The 23,048-nt window shown below is 41.5% G+C and overlaps 1 long non-coding RNA gene across 4 annotated transcripts; it reads right to left on the bottom strand.

Annotated features, from left to right (window-relative positions):
* Nucleotides 1–922: 922 nt before the first annotated feature.
* On the bottom strand, nt 923–21,411 carry LOC131380804 (uncharacterized). Of its 4 annotated transcripts, none has more exons than XR_009209033.1 (4): nt 21,248–21,411; nt 10,459–10,534; nt 7,075–7,128; nt 923–1,097 (listed from the first exon to the last, which is right to left on the bottom strand). It is a non-coding gene; the product is annotated as an uncharacterized LOC131380804 (long non-coding RNA). The 4 variants fall into 4 exon arrangements; XR_009209032.1 differs by lacking the exon at nt 923–1,097 and adding an exon at nt 1,512–1,563; XR_009209031.1 differs by lacking the exon at nt 923–1,097 and having other exon boundaries at nt 7,057–7,128.
* Between the last annotated feature and the right edge of the window lie 1,637 nt (nt 21,412–23,048).

A 23,048-nucleotide genomic window follows, 5' to 3' on the forward strand; every position in this document is an offset into this window, starting at 1 on the left:
TTTAAAAGATCATTAGTGTGAAAAGAAAGTAATTGGATTGTTGAATGATACAAAAAAGTAGGTTTTGATAAGGAAAATTGTTCGAAGTTGACACCCTAGGGAAATCATTTCTAAAAACAGTTAATAATGAGATAGATTTCATGCTTCAAGAGAACCCTTAATAGAGGTTTCACTGGATGAGAGACACAGAATATTTATAACCTTAATACAAATTATCCATTTGTTAGATACTGGCCCTGGATAGTTTTCTGTTGGTTTGTTTGCTTTTTCTATCTTGGCACACAGGAGAATAGGGAAAGAAGTGCTATAGGCCTGTATTTCAGTGAAACATCTCTTAGAAAAATAATTTGAACAGTGGAGCCATTCCTTGATTTTGAACAAGCCAGTGTTCAGAAATGCAGACATGGAAAGGAGATGAATAAAGAATGAAATCCATGTTTCCTAAACTTGACAAACATGGACATCTTCTAAAAGGTACAATTATATTTTGATATACCAGTAACGTTTCTCACATTGCTAGTGTGGAAAATCCTGAATTAGTAGTTATTCACCGTCAGTCTATGGTGGATGTCACACAGTCGGGAGGGAAAGAAGGTGACACCAGTGACTGAGGGTGGCCTGGTGGAGCAGATGGGAAATTTAGTGTTTTAGAGACTACCTATTACTCTCCTTCAGTCCTTTCATAAGACAGGAATATGAGCCCAACAGTGCCAATTTTTTTTTTTAGAATACTGGAAGTTCAGATTTTTAATAAAATTTCTGGATTTTATAAATTTTGTAATTAATTTGAAATCTTTATCACATGGACAGACTAAAGAGAATTCTACTGAGGTTCAGCCTGGCAGATGAGAAATTGCTTTAGAACATCTTCAACACTATTGGGATTCCAAATAAAAATGCCAATTTGGACACTGAAACCATGTAACATTACTCAGTCACAGAGGTCTGTATTATCTAATTGGCTTAAATCAAGAAGGTTTTGATTCTTGTTACATCATGGCTCAGTGAAGGTGAGTGGGAGTTTCTGCTCCACACAGTCATGCAGGAATCCAGGTTTTTTCCATAACGTGGCTACTTCATTTCTTGGGCTTCATCCTCTGTAACCAACCGATGGAAGAAAAAGGAGAAAGAATATGTAGTAGATTCAACTTTAGCATCTTAAAGGTGATATAATTTGATGTCAAACTATTATAATAATTTCTATTTTTTCAATTACTGAGCTTAAATATTAAAAAATAACCATATTGGACATTTGCAGTCATCTTTTATCAATTGCTTACTCAGTGTACTTTATAATTTGTATTTAATTTTTCAAACGTGAAATTTATCCTTTAACATGTAAAATCTACCAGACTGATTGCCTTCAAGTTCTCACAAACAACCGCATGAATAGGGTTGTCTTTACAGATGATGAAAGAGAAACTCAGATCTGTCATGCCCAAGATGATGCCACTGAATGGGAAAGGGTGGGGACTTGAAACTAGGACCATAAATCCCATGATATTTTCTGTGTCCCCTTTTCCTTTCTCCCTCTGCCACATCCATCACAGAAACTAGGTCAGCCTGTGGGAAAGAGAGAGGAAAAGATATAAAACAAACCCTCCTTCTGCCCCTGAACTGTGGGAGCCGGAAGAGTGTGTGAGAAGCCAGCCTGGTGTATGGGGACTGCCTTTGATCGGGATCGCATGGGTTTCATTCCTTGTTCTCGCTCTGGGACTGGGACCTCACACTTATAACCCCTCTGGGCCTCAGTTTCCTCATAATCAATACAGAGGTGATGGCAGCTTCCCAGCCTGCTCTACCAGGATGCTATCAAATGGGGGACGTCAATGTAAAAATGCCGATAGTGCCAAATATGCTGCTATGTTAACAGTTATGAGGACTAGAGGTTAAGGGACAAAAGGTCTACTATTACTGTTTAAGCAAATAATTGACATGAAGTTTTGATAATTTACATGAAAACGTTTTGTAAGCTATACAGAGTTTAAAACAAGTTAATAAATTATGTTTGAATGATAACTTGGACTAGAGTTTAAAACAAGTTAATAAATTATGTTTAAACGATTGCTTGGACTAGAGTTTAAAACAAGTTAATAAATTATATTTGAATGATTACTTGGACTGAATGATCATTCTAAGTGTCCAGTGTATTGTTTCAAATGAAAATTTGCAAAGTATAAAGACATTTTAAAAACAACAGATTCATCTTTATAGGCAAAATGCCTCCAAATAATTGAAGAGTATGTGATTTCTCAGCTCTACAAGATCATCATCAAAATAGTCTCACTCCAACAAAACAAAACTCCCTCAGTTCCTAAGGCAGTGGTCCTCAGTGAGGGGGCAGCTTTCCTTCCAGGAGAATCGGGGATGGTCTGGAGCCGTTTTGGTTGTCATAATGGGAAGGGAGTGCTTCTTACATCTAGTGGGTATTGGGCAGGGATAACTGTAAACATTTTATGATGCACAGAACAACCACCCACAAGAAAGAATTGTGCCACCCAAAATGTCAATAGTGTGGGGATTGAAAAACTCTATTTTATGCCAAATGGCAGGACCCAGAACCTGTGCACTTTGAAAGCTGATATATCTGAATTTCCTTTTTTTTTTTTTTAACTTTGCTACTTTTATTTTTGCTCTGAGTCATGATTTTTTTTTTTGTACTTTAAGTTCTGGGATACATATGTAGAATGTGCAGGTTTGTTACATAGGTATCCATTTGCCATGATGGTTTGCTGCACCTATCAACCTGTCATCTGGGTTTTAAGCCCCGCATCCATTAGGTATTTGCCCTAATGCTCTCTCTCCTCTTGCTCCCCACCCCCACTGGCCCCGGTGTGTGATGTTCCCCTCCCTGTGTCCACGTGTTCTCATTGTTCAACTCCCACTTAGAGTGAGAACATGCAAACACATTCCCTTAACACCAGAAGATACCCCTTCTAAAGAGGAAAATGGGGCTCCTGTCACCTGGAACTTCTGTTACCCAGTGATCCCCCTGCCCCATCCCCCAGTGGTTAAGATTATTGAGACTCATTATTTCAAAGGACAAGAGCAATTCAATTACTATCAAGTCATTTCATGGAGCTCTACAAAATAGCCCACTGAAAATGACCAAAAGTGAAATGCACAAATCTGAATGCTACTGATTCAGTTTCAGAAAGGAAAATGATGCATCTCTATTTCCAAAACACAGTCTCTCCTTGGGAAGTCTATTTGGTCTTTAAGGCTCAGGAATCCACGAATTGATACCCATTTCCATCAAGACATTATTGATTATCTCACAAGAAGAGTAAACACTCATGCTTGTATCAGATAATAAAACCTGACCAAAAGGAAATACCCTAGAAGTTGTTTGCTGTCTTTTACAAAGGTTTAGTAAATCATAAGCATTCAAAAATGTTGGCTGCATCAATGAGTGAAGATTTCCTTAGATCTATTCTCAAATATGTCAACTCTTTCCACTTATTAAAAAAATCAGATATCATGGTTTAGAGATAAAACCTTCTAATTTGTAAATGTTAGCAGTAGTACCTTGTGTGGCTTAAACAGAACGCCCTTGCTTGTCAAGGGAAGCCAGAGTGAAACCTCAGAATTAAAAATTGTGTGTTTTGTTGTCTTTGTTTTTCTGTTTTTCCAAAACAAAGGGCTATTACATTCAGCATCTTTAATTTCAGAAAACAAGATCCACTCTTGCTAATTTTAGCAGGAAAGGGCATATTAAGAAATGTTAGGAAGCTCATGCATTGTCAAAGCAAGGGTAGCAGAGGTTTGCCTGAGATTCCAGAAACAACTCCAAGAGACACTTCAAACAGCCAGCCAGCATGGTAAAGAGAAATTGAAAGTGGGAAGACCAGGAAACCACAGCAGCTATACGATGGAGGGAGCCAGGGAGATGAGGGACTGTGGAATAGGAGGGGCCATTAGTGGGAGGGGCCATGGATGGGAGGAGCCATGAAGGAGAGGGACTATGAAATGGGAGGGGACATGGATGGGAGGAGCCATGGATGGGAGGAGCCTTGAAGTAGGAGGAGTCATAATGGCTCTAACACTTGAGAAGATGCCACCACCACTCTTGATCCAGGAATCATGCTACCACATTTGTGACTGTCTTTCACAATATTGATGCCCTGTGTCACAGTTATTTCCTAATGTAGCTTCCATATCAAAATCTCACATAAAAGTGTCTAATTGGCAGAGCCCAAGTTGCATTCCTTTCCAACTGTGACAATGAGGTTAAAAAATACAGCTTTTGGTGTTTGTATTCTATGTTTGGAAGCTGGATTCACAATTGAAGAGGGCTATCAATGTAATGAGTATATGTTAGGGCTTGCTGTATGTCCACAATATCTGATTCCCTTTCTTCCTGGACACACAGGTAAATTTCCTGGCCTCTATTGCAGCGAGCAGAGTATGTGATTTATGATTTGGCCCCTGTTAAAATGAACTATCTGGCACATTCCTATGTGGCAGTTCCAGGTGTGTCCCTAATACCCTCCCATGTAATCTTTCTAATACTCTTTCTTCATCTGTTGACCCAGGGCGCAAGGAAGCCAGGCAATGCCTTTGAGATCTTAGGGGCTTCCACAGTTACTGGAAGGGAGAAGCCTGGATCCCTAAGTGACCGTGTGGAGCAGAGCCTCTCATATGCCAGCACCTGAATGGACTCTAAAGACACTTTAGTGGGCTGACTAATAGTACAGGTTTATCTGTTACTATTGCTAGGTTTGCTTTAATTGATACAGAGTACAATGATTAAAAATAGTAATACACAAAGCTATAACCTCCAAAGAAGTAGGACAAATTTTGACATCGTTGAAAGGGTAATCTCAAGTCAAATTATTAAGGTTTTATGAAGTCTTTGGGGTTTATTTTCTGCCAACATACCCTGTAACATTTGTGATAATGTTATTAATGAAGTAGTGAGAATCATCAGAAACACAGAACATAAGATATAACAGAATAAAACGTTAACCATTTTGAATAATCAGTCTGCCTATGAAAGCTTCATAAAACTTCCATTGAGAAAATGCAGCTAACTCCTTTTTATACATGCTCTGATATGGGTAATATTGTTTGCATATTTAAAATCTTATGATTGAAAAATTACTTCTTTTCTTCTTTATGGGCCACTTACTTTACCATATTTTATCAAGAAGATGCAAAACAAATGTCTAAGATGTAATTTACTCTAATATGTTACCTAATGCTGTAAGTGGTTTTCTAACAAGTGCAGTAGGTATGAACTCAAAAATGTTTTCGCCTTAAGGTCCAGAAAATGTTCTTAGAATATTTTGATAATTGACATTTTCCTGTGATTGACATTTCTAGTTCAATTGTCCTATTGTTCTCTAGATAGCAATCACTCCACTTTTTTTGCACTGAGGAAATGTCACAAGACGTTGCAGAAAATATTAAATGTCACCCATGCAGACGATAATGATGTTTTCTAGAATGGGAGCCTTCTACAACCAAAAGTAAATAAATAAGTAAATAATCATTAACGCTGCTTGGCCCTTAATTTTGATTCCCTGACCCTTTTGTATTTATTGTAAGAGTGATGAAAGGTCGCATTTTTGGAATTATTTTAATTGATATCACAATTAACATATTCTTCTGGTAAAGAGCCATCTTCTGGACATAGATGGCTTGGGTGTGATTTGAGGCTTCAACTCTTGCTTATTTCGTAAACATTGTCAATGGGTAAATGAATCATAAACCTGACCCACCTGTGAGGAAATTCATCTTAGATCTCATCTCTCCATGGAAGTTGTGGGGAAAAAAAATGTGGCTGTCTTTAATCTAACACAGGATGTGAGGGCTAAATGTCATCCCTGACTTACTCTGTCTCCACGGGGCCCTTATTCAATGACCAACCTGAACAACTGCATAGGGCAGCCCTGCCCATGGGAGTCCCAAAAGAGAACACTTGCTCTTCTTCTCAAAGTAGTTATTATTTGCAAGTGATTTCTCCCTGACTGACCAGGAAAGAGAACTGCGTATCTTAATTTTCTGATTCCAAGTGTAGCAAGGTTACAAGATATTTGTTATTATTATAGTGTCATACTCAAATAATTCTTCGGTGCTCTAGTAAATCATTTCAGATAATGGCATCTAATGAAGCTAGTAAAAGTCCCCAGTTACTGGCCACTCCATTTTATCTTCCCCCACGAGTTAATGCCAATTTTGACTTTAAATCAGTCAGGTGAGATGAACAAGCAAAGTCTACTTAGATAAAACTATCCAATAGATAGTATTTTATGGCTGTACTTAAGGGCAGGAATATAAATCCAACAGTAACAGACGCAGTGCCTGTAAGTGGTCTGGGTCTCCGCTCCCTCATTCTGAATTACTGGGAGTTTTATAGTTCTTAATATTCTTTCTTCACCTAAAATAGAAGCCATGTCCTTTCACCAGTAGGTGATAAACACATTAGATTTCTGAGGAAGGCACAGTGCAAAATTATAATTGCCTTAGAATGAATGCCTTTGGATGACAGTCACAGAAGGGGTGGAGCAAGTCCATCTGTAAAGTTCCTTTAGCTGAACCTGATGTTTAGCCTGGTGGTCATGTCTTGGAATATAAACATCCATTTGGGCATCACATTCTCTCTGAGCTGTGTGAAATTCTCAAGCAAGCCTGGTCCATATTGCTTTAGGGAACAGATGACCCTCTCAAGGTTCTTTGTGACATAAACATCCAAGGTCACCTCCATCACATGCATATCCTTAGAAAGAAAAGCCTCAGGCACACAGCACAGAAGCCATCAGGTGTGAATGGGTAGAGCTGACCCCCAGTATCAAGTCTGGAGGTGAATCAACACATCGTTCTCATCTAATGTCCATGACTTGTTAAGGTGATAACCCAAGACAATCAGTGCATAGCATCTCCCTAACCACAGAGACAAATTCAAGGGTGCAAATAACCTAAACTAAGTCCATCAGTGAAATAAAAACTTTCCTGTGCCAGGAGAGGGAATTTCAAGAGTGTATGTTGGAAGGAGGACTGGAATTGCAGCAGACATGAGGATCAAGGTGACAGAAGGAGGACAGAGCTCAGACAATCAGCTAAGAGCATTACATTGAACCAGACTTCTGATCAACCATCGTCTCTGCAATCTTCATTTTTCCTCATCTGAAAAATAGGTAGAAGAATTGTGTTAGCCAAAATAGGAAAATTGGTGGCAACACATAACTACAAAACTCGGTGGCTTAACACAAAGGAGGTTTATTTTTCAGTCACAGTCTAACATGAGTCAATGATGGGGCTCTTCTCCATGCAGTCACTCAAGGGCCCAGGATTCTCTCACTTTAGGTATTCTTCTTCTCCTGTGGGCTTCTCAGCGTCCTGCACTGGATCATCTGTGGCCATCCAATGGAGGGAGTAAGGGAGAGAATAGGAAGAACTGAGCAGGAGGTTTTGTAAACCCAAAATAGAGGTGGCAACACCACTTTCACCCACTTCCCATTGACCAGAAATCAGTTTTATCAGTAGGAGACGTGGGCTAGGTGGAGGTCCAAGAAGAGAGAAATAGTTTGGTGGACTTGATGCCTCTCTGTGCTACAATAATATCCCCTACCCCGTGGGGTGGATGAGAAGATCAAAGGGGAGAATGCAAGGCAGGAGTCCTTAGTCACAGCACTACCAACATTTAGGGCCAGCTAATTCTTTGTCAGGGAGAGCTGTGCTGTGCATTGTAGCATATTAACAGCATCACTGGGCTCTACCCACCAGAAGCCAGTAGCGTCTCTCCCATTGTGCCAACAAAAATTGTCTTCAGACAATGCCAAATATCCTCTTAGGGTAGAAATGTACCTTCATTGAGAACCACTGACATATGGCCTAATAAATATGTTTATTTTTTATTGTGTTATTTGTATTAAGTATGAGAATCACATTTGAACGTTTTTGTAGGACTACTTGCCACCAAATTGATGCTTATCAATATTAGCTATTACAATGTTTTTGCTACTGACATCACCATGGTGGGTTCCACACCATGTCATTTATTTAGAAACCTTTATATGAGACACTTATTGAAGTGTCAGGAAGGTGTAAGTAGCATGTATATATCTATACATTGACTTAGTTATTTTGTAAATTTGGTAGTTTGTTCACTTGGTATTGATTCAAAGCTGTTTGATATTATTTTCTGGAGAGATTATTTAACACAGATAATAAAATATTTCATGGCAATAAAGATTCTTCCTTTATAGTGATATCTGCTCTCTGATCATGTAACAGAGTCCAGTGCTGTGATACTCTATTTTCCCCAAATCCCTAAATTATTCCTGTAGGGTTAATGTATAGATAGATAATAGACAAATAGCAGATAGTTATATGAGACAAATAGATGTTTATTTTTAAGGGTAACTAACAGATCCAATACATTAAAACAAAGAGGGTTCATTTCAAATACTGTAGAATATATATATTTTTTTTATTTTTGGCAACACAACTCCCCTGTCTTCAACACTAGCTGATATTAGGATATAATCTGTGGACTTGTTTACGCAAGACTTGGACCTCGAAACCAAGGACCAGTATTCTATCAGTTGCAATAGAAAAACACAGATGATTCCACCCAGCCTTTAAAGACCCCAGGTATATACCAATAGAAGCCAAATCAATCAAAGGTGATCCAGTGTATCCCAAAGCCATTAGGAAAGCTCAGCTGCTTCAGCATACTCTAGGAGAAAAATTCATCCCCAAAGGATACTCACCAATCAAGGACTGTCTTAAAACTTAAGGCTCCTTTGATTATATAAAACTCTTTTAAAACCCCTGGGAGTCTCTGCCAAAATGAAAAGCGTTGTAAGTCCCTTATTGGTAAGATCTTAATAAACAAACTTGGATGACCTTTACAGGTGGTCCTCATTCTGTGGGTGGCTCTTACAGAATAAACCATCACAAAAGCCAAAGAAAGGTTGGGGGCTGGGCAGAGTAAGTAGGAAATTTTCTTCAGATCCCAAAGGAGAGAAAAAAACATGCCTAAATGTGCAGAATTATTTTCAAAAGATTTCGTTTTTAAGAGTTTAAACTCATTGGCTTCGGCCCTAAAGCTTCAATATAACAAATGGTGTTTATTAGGTAAAGATGCCTCATGTATCTCTCTTGAAAAAAGCAGCGACTCTTTCATTGCATTTTATTTAGCTGAGTTGCCTAGAGATTAAATGCCTTTTAATAATATCTGTTGGACTTTTTCTATATCTCTGTGCAGCCTTAGCCACAAAATCCATTTAGTCATGATTTGCTGCCAGACTAGAAAGAGGTTTCCCTGAGAAGAAGAAATTCTACCTGTGGACCACACCCTGGCAGAACCACAGGACCACAGCCCCCAGCCCTTAGAGTTTCTTGCCTGTCCTTTCTGACAGCCTGCCCTGCAGATTTCAGATTTGCTTAGCCAGCCCCTAGCATGTGAGCCAATTCCTTGGAACCTTTCTCTCTCTTTTTCTTTCTCTCTCTCTCTCTCCTTTTCCCTGCCCCATGTCCTACTGCTTCTGTTTCTCTGGCGAACCTTGACTGCCTACAAATAGGTCTGTTAGTTAGAGTCAGTAGGCTTTGATCAAATTCTCATTCTGCTAAAATCTTCCTCCAAATTTGTTAAGTCACCAATTCCTGCTTAGACAGGTAAATGGGGAATAAAAAGGGTAGGTGCCTGCTGAGCGAGGTGTCAGATGTCAGGCAACAAAAAGTGATTTACTCATGGGTAGTAAGAAGAATTTACCAACAACAGTATAGGTTTGAAAAGGAAAGGGATTTTTTAAACTTTTATTTTAAGTTCTGGGGTACAAGTACACGTTTGTTACATAGGTTAGTTTGCTAAGGAGAATGGCCTCCAGCTCCATCTATGTCCCTGCAAAGGACATGATATCTTTCTTTTTTGTGGCTGCATAGTATTCCATGGTGGTGATTCCTCAATGACCTAAAGACAGAAATACCTCTTGACCCAGCAATCTCATTATTGAGTATATACCCAAAGGAATATAAATAATTCAATTATAAACATACATGCATGCATATGTTCATTGCAGTACTATTCACAATAGCAAAGACATGGAATCAACCTAAATGCCCATCAAGGATAGACTGGATGAAAAGGAAAGTCTTATTAGAAAGAAAGAACGCTGCAGAGGAGTTCAGCAGGCGCCTCAGCAAGAGAGAATTGAGTCCACCGCGGTGGATGTTCCTTAGGGGTGTGTATGGACCTTAGAGCAGGAGCTTAAGGGTAAGTTGGGACCATATGAACCATGTAGGTCATGATAGATGATTACATTTTTAGGCATTCTGGTGCCTTGATGTCATCGGGGGTTGCAAAATGAGTTTTGACGTATATGCATTCTGGAGCTGCATAGAAATTGTAGTTACTTACAAATTTTTGAGAAAGAAGGCTGGTACCAGATGCCTGCTTTGGATAATAGGGAAGTCTAATTACTTCTGAATTCCTCAGTTAAGGAGCTTTACCTCTGGAAGTCTGGCTTGATGAGCACCAGGTGATCTTTGCTCTCCTCAGTGCCCACTCCTGGTCAAAACTCTCACTCTGAAACAAACAAGCAAACCAAATAATGAAAATCCCGAAAACTGTGCAGCTACAACTTTTCTAAAGTTCACAATTTGTAAAATTATTCAATCAAAATTGTAAACCTCATGCATTGCTACAAAAATGTAATGTATATAAATGAATTATTGTGGGGCGAGGTGTATGTGATCAAATTATAAACTCTTCCTTCTCAAGCAATGTATTTCACGGATTACAGGATGGTGTGTTTTTTTTTTTTCATGAAAGAATAACCTACTACTGGAAATATGAAAACTGATTTTAAAGATTCCCACTGTCCTTCATAATTCATCATTGTGTATAACAAGGTGAAATTAATGTTACCTAACTGGATTTGGTAGTGCAATTTGGCAGTTAATTATTGTAAAATTGTGTTTGTAACCAATAGTGACTGTAATTGGATGTCAAGTTTAATTGTGGCTTGAAACTTAAATGGCATGTCCTGGGAGACACCACGTCCTAGAAAAGGTGCCTCAATGTCAGCCAAATACCTTCTCACATGGGCTGTGTTTTTGTTCACAAGATTGGGAAAACATATGCTATGGTTGATATCATCAATATGTAATGAAAACATATGCTATGGTTGATATCATCAATATGTAATGAAAACATATGCTATGGTTGATATCATCAATATGTAATCAACACAAAATAAGGCAGCTCCCCAAAAAAAGACATGACCAGCCAGACCATAACATTCCAACGTGGAAATGAAAGACATCATTTTTTGCCTGCCATTAAAAGAAACCAGATCTACAGAAAGAAAGGGAAATGCAGGGGGGCAGAGAAAAAGAAATGTCAGAAAAAGCCTCAGAGCTTTTTGGTTCCCTGTTACAGAGACCCCATTCCAGCTTAACTTTTGTATTCCATGTGACATCTTACTTCTCATAATAAATTGTCCTTTTAAGCTCTGCTGACTTGAGAAGGCCTCTTTTACATACAGCTGTAGGATGCTAACTTAAGTAAGTATCTGGTGGACACTAGACTCGTAGAATGGCTAAAACCAGATGAACCTGGTCAACTACAATAAAAGCTCAGAAGTCATAAATGTGTCATACAGTAGTAGAGTTTGTTATCCCTGAAAATTTGAAAATTTGTACATATTTCTCCCATGGGTTCTTATTTTAACACACTTGTTACTTATAAAATGTTAGACACAGAAGGACCTTTTTTTTAAGATTATCTAGTTCTGTAAGTCACACTATCCACAATAACTCTTGCTTTGGGGGATATTTGACTCATTTTGGAGGGGAAGACAGCCTCCCATCTAATCAGCCTTTTGTTTGCTGGGTGGTCCCCACTGTGTGACTCTTGATAAGGGCTGAGTTTTAGATCCCTTTGAAGATGTCAAATGAGACCACAAATCTTCTTCCTGCTTTCTGCCAGCTCAGACACAGGAAGGACAGCTAGACTTGACCCACTGAATTCCTGCCCTGAGATTTGCATCCAGAAGCAGGCACATGAGAACACAGCCAGCTGGCAGCCCCAGCGTCCAGTTCACAACTGCATTGCTCCTTGGCTACGTGGTCTGCCCAGCCTCCAGCAATTCCAGCTGGCTTCCTCTTTGCTGTTAGTGGATTTGGGGAACTACCCATTAATTTTCAATAAATTCATTTTCTGTTTAAGTTACATCAACCCTGTTACTGTTATTTGCAGCCAAGTTCCCTGGCTGATACCATAACAGAAGGTCATTCAGCTCCCCTGTGTCCTGCCTGAGACACAACTCATTTTCCAGGGTAATCCAGTTCACTTTTGCGTAGCTCTTGTTATGAAGCCTTTTCCCTAATGCTTTTACCCATTGTTTATAGTTTTGACTTTTGCAAACATAAATCTATGCCTTCATTCTTTGGTTACAAGTAGCATAGGTTTCTTGGAGGTTACATAAATTAGGATATTTATATGCATGAAAGAGAGAAGAAACAAGAAAAGAGAAAAGGAGAAATGACAAAGGAAATAATAAAGGTAATCTAAATGGTTCAAACGTCCTATCCACACTGTGAGCAAATGCCCCAGAATGAACCCAAAATGCATGCAGTGATCCTGTTGTCCCCTCTGTCTTGGTCCTGTGCTGTCTCTGATGTCACAACATCCTGAACATGATCCTCGTGTTTTCATGCTACATGGCCCCGAAGTGCCAGTCACACTCTCCCTTTGGAGATCAGCGAAGATCAGCTATTCAGCCCCAACACTGAAGGGAAATTGGCTGCACTGGACATGCAGAGAGATTCCCTTGTCCTATACCTTTAAGTATCTTAAGGGATGCCCACGGGTAATTCTGATTGCTTTTGCTATCAAGACTGAAGCAATCTTTTTCTCTGTATAGCCACGTGACTGACTTACTCCCTGTCTCTCTTAAGTCTTTGCTCCAGTGGCAGCTTATCCAAAAACAGTCTGTGGACCATTATGTTGAAACAGTAAACCCTGTTCCTGACCCTGTTCCTGACCACTGACTTCGAATGTACATTCCCTGGATACTTTTCTCAACACCATGTTTTTCTGTCTGCCTTGCCATATTCATTTACTTGTGACATAAGAAAAAATTTTTTTCCCTCTACAAAAATTTAAGCTCCTCGGCTGGGCGCAGTGGCTCAGGCCTGTAATCCCAGCACTTTGGGAGGCCAAGGTGGGTCGATAACGAGGTCAGGAGATCGAGAGTATCCTGGCCAACATGGTGAAACCCCATCTCTGCTACAAACACAAAAATTAGCTGGGCGTGGCGGTACGTGCCTGTACTCCCAGCTGCTCCGGAGGCTGAGGCAGGAAAATCACTTGAACCCGGGAGGCAGAGGTTGCAGTGAGCCGAGATAGCACCACTGCACTCCAGCCTGGCAACACAGCGAGAATCCGTCTCAAAAATATATATATTTATTTATATGTATATAAGCTCTTCAAGGACAGAAAACACATCATTCTATGTATTCTATAACCTCTGCAGGTAGAGTGATGGCTGTCACAGAGCAAGTGTACAATAAACACTAAATGAGCACGTGCGTAGATACTCAACTCACAGGCAGCCTGGGAGAGCCATCCTCTCATTCTCTCTCTTGCTTTCAGAAAAGGCTCCCATACAATGTTTATTTCTTCCTGTGAATTCCGTTACCTTTCCCACTGGATTAATTGGTAAAAACATTTAACACAGACTGAACAAATTGTGCTTCCATGAGAAGGGAGAGCTGTGTATATGTGGGTGGGGAGGGTGTCAGCTAGAAAGTGGTTGCTGGAAAACCACAAACAATGTTCCACTGAGTTGCAATGATAACAGAGATGTCAGATTGACCTGACAGTTAGAGCTGCATCTTAGAGGACCTAAAAGAAGCTGGCCACAAATGTCTAGGTCGTCTTTGGAGAGTTCTATGGATGTAAACAGATCTGTCTGCTGAAATCCCAACTCTCTCACGGGCTATGTGATAATGAACAATTTTATCATAGCTGTGTGCCTCTGTTTCTATGTCTCTAAAATAGGAATGAGGGAAGTTTCTATAATACCTAAGGGGGCCAATGTGAGAATTATATTCATTCATGTATTCACAGATACCTATTTAGGAACTCCTACGCTGCAAACATTGCTTTACTTATCAGAGATACAGTGGAGAATAAAATAGGAAGAACCTCTAACCTTAAAGTGCATAAATACATGAATAACAAGGGTGTTTCAGGTAGTGAGAGGTGCTGTGTAGAAGACAAATAGGGACCGGTTTAAATCCATGTGCGTTTGTTAACTGTGGCCGTGACGGTGCTGCAACCAACCACAGCACCTCAGAGCCCAAGCAGTCATCATTTGTGGCTCACGCATTTGTGGATTACCTGGGGACTGGCTGATCTACGCTGGGCCTGGCTGGGGTACCTTGTCTTCAAACAGTTGTGCTCTGTATGGCTGTCACTTTTCTCTTCGAACCCATCAGCCCAGGCATGTTGTTGCACAGGAATGGCAGAGGTTTGTGACAGACCGTGGAAAATTCAAGGCCCTTTAAACCTACCTTAGGCCGGGCGCGGTGGCTCACACTTGTAATCCCAGCACTTTGGGAGGCCGAGGCGGGCGGATCACGAGGTCAGGAGATCGAGACCACGGTGAAACCCCGTCTCTACTAAAAATACAAAAAAATTAGCCGGGCGTGGTGGCGGGCGCCTGTAGTCCCAGCTACTCGGAGAGGCTGAGGCAGGAGAATGGCGTGAACCCGGGAGGCGGAGCTTGCAGTGAGCCGAGATTGCGCCACTGCACTCCAGCCTGGGTGACAGAGCGAGACTCCATCTCAAAACAAACAAACAAAACCTACCTTAGTGCAGGCACTCTACCACTTACACCTCATTCTATTGTAACACAGTTGACATGACTGAACAGAAATTCAAGGGATGAATAAATACATTCTGCTGTTTTGTTGACAGGAATTTGAAGCTCACAATGGAACATGGCATGCACAAAGGGATGGCTTAAGGAATTAGCACCAATGATGCAACTGATCCCAGAGGCCCCTCTGAATAGTCATGCTCAGCAAAAGCCTGAATCGCTGGAAGAATCTGAGCTAGAAAATATCTGTGTTACAAATGTCCAGGTTGAGAAAAATCCTCCAGCAGAGGAACTAATTTAGGGAAAAGGTTAGACAGTAAGTGGCATATGAAATGGCCGGCGAGTCCCAGGTGTCTTGAGCCAGGGAAAGGCCAGGGATTGGTGGCAGCTGGCTGGACCCTGGGCTGGGGGTCCGGGGCCATGCTACTTCTGTGTGCTTAGAGGTCACGTAAACCACAGACAGGGAACCTGGTCCCGAAAGGTTCACTTTTCCCTGCTTGCTCTACTGAAAATAAAGACAGTGTATAAAATATCATGTGTATATTATATAGAGACCTCTTGAAAAGGTAATAAATTCTTGTGATTTGGGGCACAAAGGTGGGAAGCAAATCTTATTTTATTGCTCAGTGATCCATCCTGCTCAGCCTGTCTCTCTTCTTAATTTCTGACAATCCAGGGGATCTTCCCAAGTCTCTGCCTGGGGCTGTGTTTGGAAAAACAAGGTCACATAAACCACTGGGTAAAAGTGAGGCAGGAATTTCTCAGCATCGCTGACTCTGTCCTGAATGGCAGGGAGATTCTCTTCTGCCGGGGTGTAGGACCTTGGGTGCAAACAGGTTCCTGCTCAGGATGGCATTACTCTCTTTTGTATGGGTACCGATGTCCCTTGTGTGGGGCATTCTTAGGCATTCAAATTCCAACTGACGTGGTAGCTCAATTGTATCTATTAAGAATTTGCTCAAATGTTATTTCGTTGCTTGTCTGATGTTATAGCTGCCTCCTCTGCCTACTGTGCTTTGCCAAATGTTGCATGTCTCGCTTCTGTAAGAGGAACTTGTCACTGAAATTTACCTCACCTCTTTCTACGGAGATCTCCGTTTTCAGAGTTACTGGGCTTATGTTGATTAGCCATTTTATTTTCTTATTGTTAACATGAGAGTAACATATGCATGCAGCTTTCATTTTTCTAAGGAAAAGCCAACCTTCATAATTTTTTGAATGGAATTAATAAAAACCAATTAATCATGGCTATGCCTACAGTGCCATGTTCAACAACAGGTGCTTCCCGTAGTAATTAGGTTGGAATAATAACAGGAGAGGAAATGCCCGGTCATTAGTACTGCCAAGAGTGCCGACAAGACTGTTTCATCAATAAAACCGCTGGGAGAGGAGTTCTTAGCATCCAGGGCTGGCAATGATTTACTGTGTGCCTTCAGTGGAGCCATTCCAACTTCCTGGGCCTCAGTTTCCTCAACGAAACATAAAGAAATAACATAGTTCCTTTTTTTTGAGATGGAGTTTCACTCTTGTTGCCCAGGCTGGAGTGCAATGGCGCTATCTCGGCTCACCGCAACCTCCACTTCCCGGGTTCAAGCGATTCTCCCGCCTCAACCTCTCCAGTAGCTGGGATTACAGGCATGCGCCACCACGCCCGGCTAATTTTGTGTTTTTAATAGAAATGGGGTTTCTCCATGTTGGTCAGGCTGGTCTCGGACTCCCGACCTCAGGTGATCCACCCGCCTTGGCCTCCCAAAGTACTAGGCCTGAGCCACCGCGCCCGGCCCATAGTTCCATTTTTAATTTGACCACAAAACAGCTATTTGGGGGAAATTGGTCTGCGAAAGGGTGGAGACAATGTGACAGTTCCCTTGTAAATGGCTTGCATTTTCTTTATTTAACTGTTATCCTTTGGATTCCAGATATACAAATCTGTACCCTGAGCAACCTCGGGTTATTCATACACATTTTTGCTGCTGTCTGTAGTTCATTGAGCTTCTTTGGGTTTCCATCTTTTATCACACAGAGACAGTATAGCCTGATACAGAGATGATTTCAAATCCTCACTTCCCCACTGTCTTAATAAGAAAGTGTTATGCAGCTTTTTGCATTTAGCCGGCCCATGTAGGGAGAGTTATGTAGCATCATGCTTGTAAAACACTTAGCAGACCATCTGATGCATTGTGCATGGGGGCGCTCACCAAATAAGTTGATGTTACTATCATTATTTTGAGGCTTCCTGGTGTGTGCAGGGGCTTCTAACAAAAGTTGTGGCTACCTCACCAGATGCAAGAGACAGGCCCCAAATTCTCCTGCTGTTTTTGTTTGCTTTTATGTCTTTATATATCAGGTCAGAGTGTGTGAGCAGAGTTGAAACTCAAGCCCGCAATAACAACAACCAGCATGGGAAAGATCTGAATCCATCAGACTGGTGAGAAGGACACTATTATGGGCTGGGTCAGAGGGGCTGGAGACTGGGGTGGGCTTACCTTCAGTACTGGGTAGAAGAAATTTCATCTCTTGCCATTCACAAGAAAGCTTTGTGCTTTGGAGGACTCACAAATGCTTCAGTGACCTTCCCATTCTGGCTGGTGGGAATTGGCACCTGTGTGAGCTCTGAGTACTTTTCCCTCACTCCCTTTGAGGTGGTACTTCCTTGGCTAATCTCACGTGCATGTGCGGATCAGAATCCTGCTGAGGACTTCACCTGGGCTCGCTGTACAGCCCAAGAGTTTCTTCTAGGCGCAACTTTCCTCATCTTCGTTAACTCTGCTTGCAAATGTCAGCTGCCGTGGTCCCCCCAGAATCCCTACTCCCCGGCACCAGCTCAGGAAGTTCACCAGGCTTCAACTGGGTCCTCGCTCTGTGCAATGTACTCAGAAGCCTCTCTAGGCAATGGATGGGGGCAGCCATAGGATCTGCCTTGATCATTTCCCATCTCTTAGGGATCAGTGTCCTACGTTGCCTGATGCCTAATGTCTTGAAAACCATTATTTTATGTAATTTTGTTTTTTTTTTTTCCAGGTGAGATCATGAATCTAGTCTTGATTACTCCATCTTGGTCAGAAGCAGAACTTCCGTCTGTGTTGTTTACTGAGGTGAAAATCCAGAGTTTTGCAGTGGCATTGGGCCAGCACTGTGACTCCATTTGATAAGTTTCCATTCTGCCCAGTTCTCAGGACAGTTTTTTGAGGCACCACACAGTCACCTCTCTGTACTCTGTTTACCCACCCCTTCACCCGCCTGATTATTCTGTCTGTCCATCATTGCTTCTCCTTTTCTCTAGTAACTGCTTTTCATGTTGTCCTTTGAGGAACTGTCATTTGACCACTCTCCTTTCATATGGAAATCCTTTGGAATTGGCGTGATTATCAGAATGTGTCCTGTCCCTTCCTACAAGGATGGTTTCAGAAAAGCGTATGTCACTGAACACATGTAACTAAGAGTCCTCCAAGAGAAGAACGTGGTCTCTAATGGTTCCTGCGGAGGGAACTGTTGTGGAGGGTTCTTACTGCAGACATTCAATTATGTGCCTCTTTCTGAAGTGAACACTGTGGTTAGGAATAGGAAGCTCCACTTCACCTGTGTATGTGTGGGGTCTGAGTATGATTTGCTAAACTGGTAGAATAAAAGCATGGCACTGTCACATTCATTACTAAATGGAGAGAGAATACGGCCAATACAGGAGAGAGAGAGAGACAGAGAGAAAGAGAGAGAGACAGAGAGAGTATTTGGGAAAAGAAGGCAAATTCCTTAGGAGACTGTTGAGGACATTGAGGGCCGGGCTCAAGATATACCAGCAGTCAACTAGTCTAAATTTTCCAGGTAAATTTTATTTCCTTTCCTTTTTTCTTTTGGCGGCAGTGGGGAAGGAGTTTCACTCTTGTTGCCCAGGCTGGAGTGCAATGGTGCTATCTTGGCTCACCGCAACCTCCGCCTCCCAGGTTCAAGCGATTCTCCCGCCTCAGCCTCCTGAGTAGCTGGGGTTACAGGCGCCCACCACTGCACCGGGTTAATCTGGCATTTTTAGTAGAGACAGGGTTTCTCCATGTTGGTCAGGCTGGTTTCAAACTCCCGACCTCAGGTGATCCGCCCACCTCGGCTTCCCAAAATGCTGGAATTACAGGCATGAGCCACCGTGCCTGGCCTTACTTCCATTCCTTATTGTAAACTTTGTATGTGTGTTTTTAAGCCAGAATGGTTGGGATTTAGTTATTGGTATATAAAATAATCCTAATATGACATTCACCGTAAAGCTGTTCATGCTGCCCTTTGTTAGTCAGCCCTGCTTGTACAGGCATACTGCGGGTTGAGGATTGCGTCAGCACCCAGAATATCCAGTCTAATGCAGGAGTGAGGCCCCGGCCATCTCTGGAAGGGATGGCCTGTACAATTATTGTGTTTTTTCTAAGAGTCCTGAAGCATAGCACGGAGTGTTTGGAAGTTAGGTATGCCCTTTACTTCACAAATAACAGCAATTATATTGGCCCCAAACTGCCTCCTTGTTTTTATTTGTTGAAACTGGATGAATTGAGGGGTGAGGGTGAAGGGCTCTCAAATCCTTAGGTTATGCAGAATGTGTACACTAAGACCTACTCTTAAATATCTTTTTTCCCTGCTTTCCTCTTGCTACAGAGAGAAAGCACAAAAGGTTTTTAGAAAAGGTGATACTGTTGGCATAGGAGATGGGGGAAAAAACCAGTTTTCCAACTTAGTGATCATCTGTTGCTAGTTCTCTTTCCTTCTCCTTGATCTGGTTATCGGTGGATCACTGTGTCTTCTGAAGGCTCTCCCAGAGCTGTACTGGGGATTGCAGGGATATAAGGACCACTTCATGAAAGCTCACTTTTTTTTTTTTTTTTTTTTTTTTGAGACAGAGTCTTGCTCCGGCCACCTGGCCGGAGTGCAGTGGTGCGATCTCGGCTCACTGCAACCTCCGCCTCTCAGGTTCAAGCAATTGTCCCGTCTCAGCCTCCCAAGTAGCTGGGATTACAGGCATCTGCCGTCATGCCTGGCTAATTTTTGTATTTATTTATTTATTTTTAGTAGAGACGGGGTTTCATCGTGTTGGCCAGGCTGGTCTTGAACTCCTGACCTCGGGTGATCCACCTGCCTCGGCCTCCCAGAGTACTAGGATTACAGGCGTGAGCCACCGTGCCTGGCCAAAAGCTCACCTTTAATTCAGCTCCATCTAACTTGTGTTTCTCCTGTGCATTGTCTTTTCTCACAGCATTGAGCTTTCTCCAGTGGCCGGACCTGCTAATTAGTTATCGCGAGCTTTTTTCCTTAGGGGAGATAAAAAGGTTTTGATATAAGCAAAGTGCTTCTAATCCTGATTCAATTCCCTTGTTCTTTTTTCATAGGTCCCCAGCTTAGAAGGGGGCTGGTTGATGCTTCCTTTTACTTCAAACTGTTTCTTCTCCAATGTTAAATGGTAAATCCATACCTGATGTGTCTGTTATTGATAAAGTTCAGATGGTATTTCAAGTTTCTGCAGAAGCTTTCTCACTTTCTGCGTGAGCATTTTCTAAATGGAAAGATTCTTCGTTCCATAGGATATTTTCAATTTGAGTTCTAAGAAATGTATTTATTAGATTTTTCTTTTTCTTCTTTTTTTTTTTTTTTTTTGGTTTACTATCTGTCTTCTAGTTTTTTTCCTCTAGGAGAAAGTGCTTACTTTAAAAGCACAAATAGGTTTCTCAAAAAGGACTTTGCCTAATGGACAATGCGGTCTTCATTTTATAATCCACTCTTTATATTTAATTTCAGATTTCCACCTTCTACATTATTTTCTATTGGCTGGTAGATATGTGATATTCAGAAAGGTTTCCATCAGACACTTAAACTAAATCTATCCTTTAGGATTTGTGTTCTGTATTCATTAGAGTTCCAGTAATTTCCTTATTTCTATTCAAGTCCTTCTCCCTTTCTTTCCAGCCTTCAATTTCTTGTAAAAGAAATTTTCAATGTTTTGAAAGACCAGAAAGTGCTTTCTTAGGTTGTGAATTATTCTTCTGCCAGGCTCGTAAGCTGTTTTCATTCAAGTGACTTAGAATGGCCGGGCTTCATCTTACAGAAACCATATCTAACTTTGAAGGTGACCCATATACGCACTTTACCAGGGAGACAGGGGGCTCCCTTTGGGCTTGTTTTCAACAAGGCCTCTTTTATCATTACACAAAGAGACAGACTTGTTCAGATTAGTATTAACTGATGACAAACCCAGTGTATCTAACTCACTCAAAGAGCTGGCCTATCTTGAAGGAAGCTCAAGGATTTCTTGGGTTTATAATCTAGTTAAACATGTTAAGAATTTTACAATATTTTTCACTTTGTCAGATAGTCTTTTGATTACTTGCTTTGTCCATGTTAAATTATGTATTTTTTAAAGACTATTAAGAAGGATTACTTACCATCATCTCCCCAGGAACCTAGAGGACCTGTGTATCCCCTGAGCCTTCAGACACCCCCACTGCTAAGGCAGAGATGGGAGTAAAGGCTCGTGGCCATCAGCAGACCTAGCACAGTAGCCAAGGCCCTGCAGACCTGCCTCTGGTGGCCAGACACCAGCTTAGACACAAGACTACACTGGGCCCTGGGGAATGTGGAGCTTGGAATGCAAACAAGCACCTGGCAACCAGGACAGGCTACCAGGGACTAGGGAACCAGGAGGCTTCATTGCATAACAAAGTTCTACCCAAGCATTCTCTTGCATTCCACCTGGGGAACAAGACAGCACCGGGTTTCACACTGGCAAGGCAGGAGGCTGTGTGCTGCCAGAACGACCAGCAGGGGGCGCAAAGGCCACTCCAGGCACCTGCTGGCCTCAGAAAACAGAAAGGAAATCGGGAAGCCCACTCCTGCTGTCCTTTCTCTGCAATGAAATGTGCCTGGGCACTGCAGCCCAGACAGTCGGCAGCAGAGGACCCATGAGGGTCGTTATCACTACTTTTCCCTCCTCTTATTGAAACTCTTCCCTCTACAGCCCTGGAAGCCTGATGCTACCTACAGATGTCAGAGAAACCTCCCTCCCTCAGGGTCCCTGTCTAGTTTGTTTTTGACCCAGCCACAAATACTAGGGCAGAAAAATAATGGACGGTGCAAAGGTCTTTACTGTCTTTTGTTGGTCTGTTTTTATTTTTTGAGGTGTTTTCCCATGCTAACGAGTGTAATGGAGGCATAGTGTATTTCACGTTGTAAACCAAAAAGTATCTGAGACAAGACTCAACCAATTTATAAGTTTATTTTGTCAAGGTTAAGGACATGCCCATGACACGGCCTCAGGAGGTCGTGAGAGCACGTGCCCATGGTGGTCAGGCCACGGTTTGGCTTTGTACATTCCAGGGAGACCGAAGACATCAGTGGTCCAGAAAGGCGGGACAACTCAAAGTGGAAGCTTCCAGGTCATAGGCGGATTCAGATGGTCGGATTGGCAATTGGCTGAAAGAGGTTATCTAAAGACCAGATATCCATAGAAGGGAAGGTCTGGGCTCAGATAAAGGGTTGTGGAGACCAAGATTCTTATCATGCAGATGAACCCTCCAGGTAGCAGGCTCAGAGAGGATAAATTGTAAATGTTTCTTATCAGACTTTAAAAGGTGTCAGACTCTTAAGTCAATTCTCTCCTGGATCAGGAAAAGTATTTTTAAAAATGTTTATAAGCTTAATTATTTTATTAATTTATTGTTAGCAACTTTGAGATCTGATTAAGAAATCTTTGCTAAACCCAAGATAGCAAAGAGTTTTATCTTAGAAGCTTTATTCTTTAAACACTTGGGTCTACAGTCTCCCTCAAAATCAAGCAATAGGTCACTTCAGTTCCAAGTGTACCAATGAAAAATGAAAACTGTGAATTACCTCTTTCCCAATATTTTCACCATATCTTTGTGCAAAGAAAGCAGCAAAGAGAATTGCATCATATAAATAGTGAATTAAACCATCTAAAGGAGCAAAAAGTCATCATCACACGGACAAGAAATTAAGACGTAACATCCATCTCACTACTTGCAAAGTGGCTTATTCCTACAGACAATGCAGATATGTAAAAAGGTTTTTCTATAGTTTCATCCTTTGTAGAACCTAAATAGATAAGCCTACATTTTGAAATAAAATTTTTAAAAATCATGTAAAAAAATGACCTACTGTAGCAATGACATTTTGAAGACATCTCATAGAACATGAAGACCGCCCAGTATTACTAATTGATAACATGAT

The sequence above is a fragment of the Hylobates moloch genome, unplaced genomic scaffold (assembly GCF_009828535.3).
Source record: "Hylobates moloch isolate HMO894 unplaced genomic scaffold, HMol_V3 SCAFFOLD_12, whole genome shotgun sequence".
Lineage (NCBI taxonomy): Eukaryota > Metazoa > Chordata > Mammalia > Primates > Hylobatidae > Hylobates > Hylobates moloch.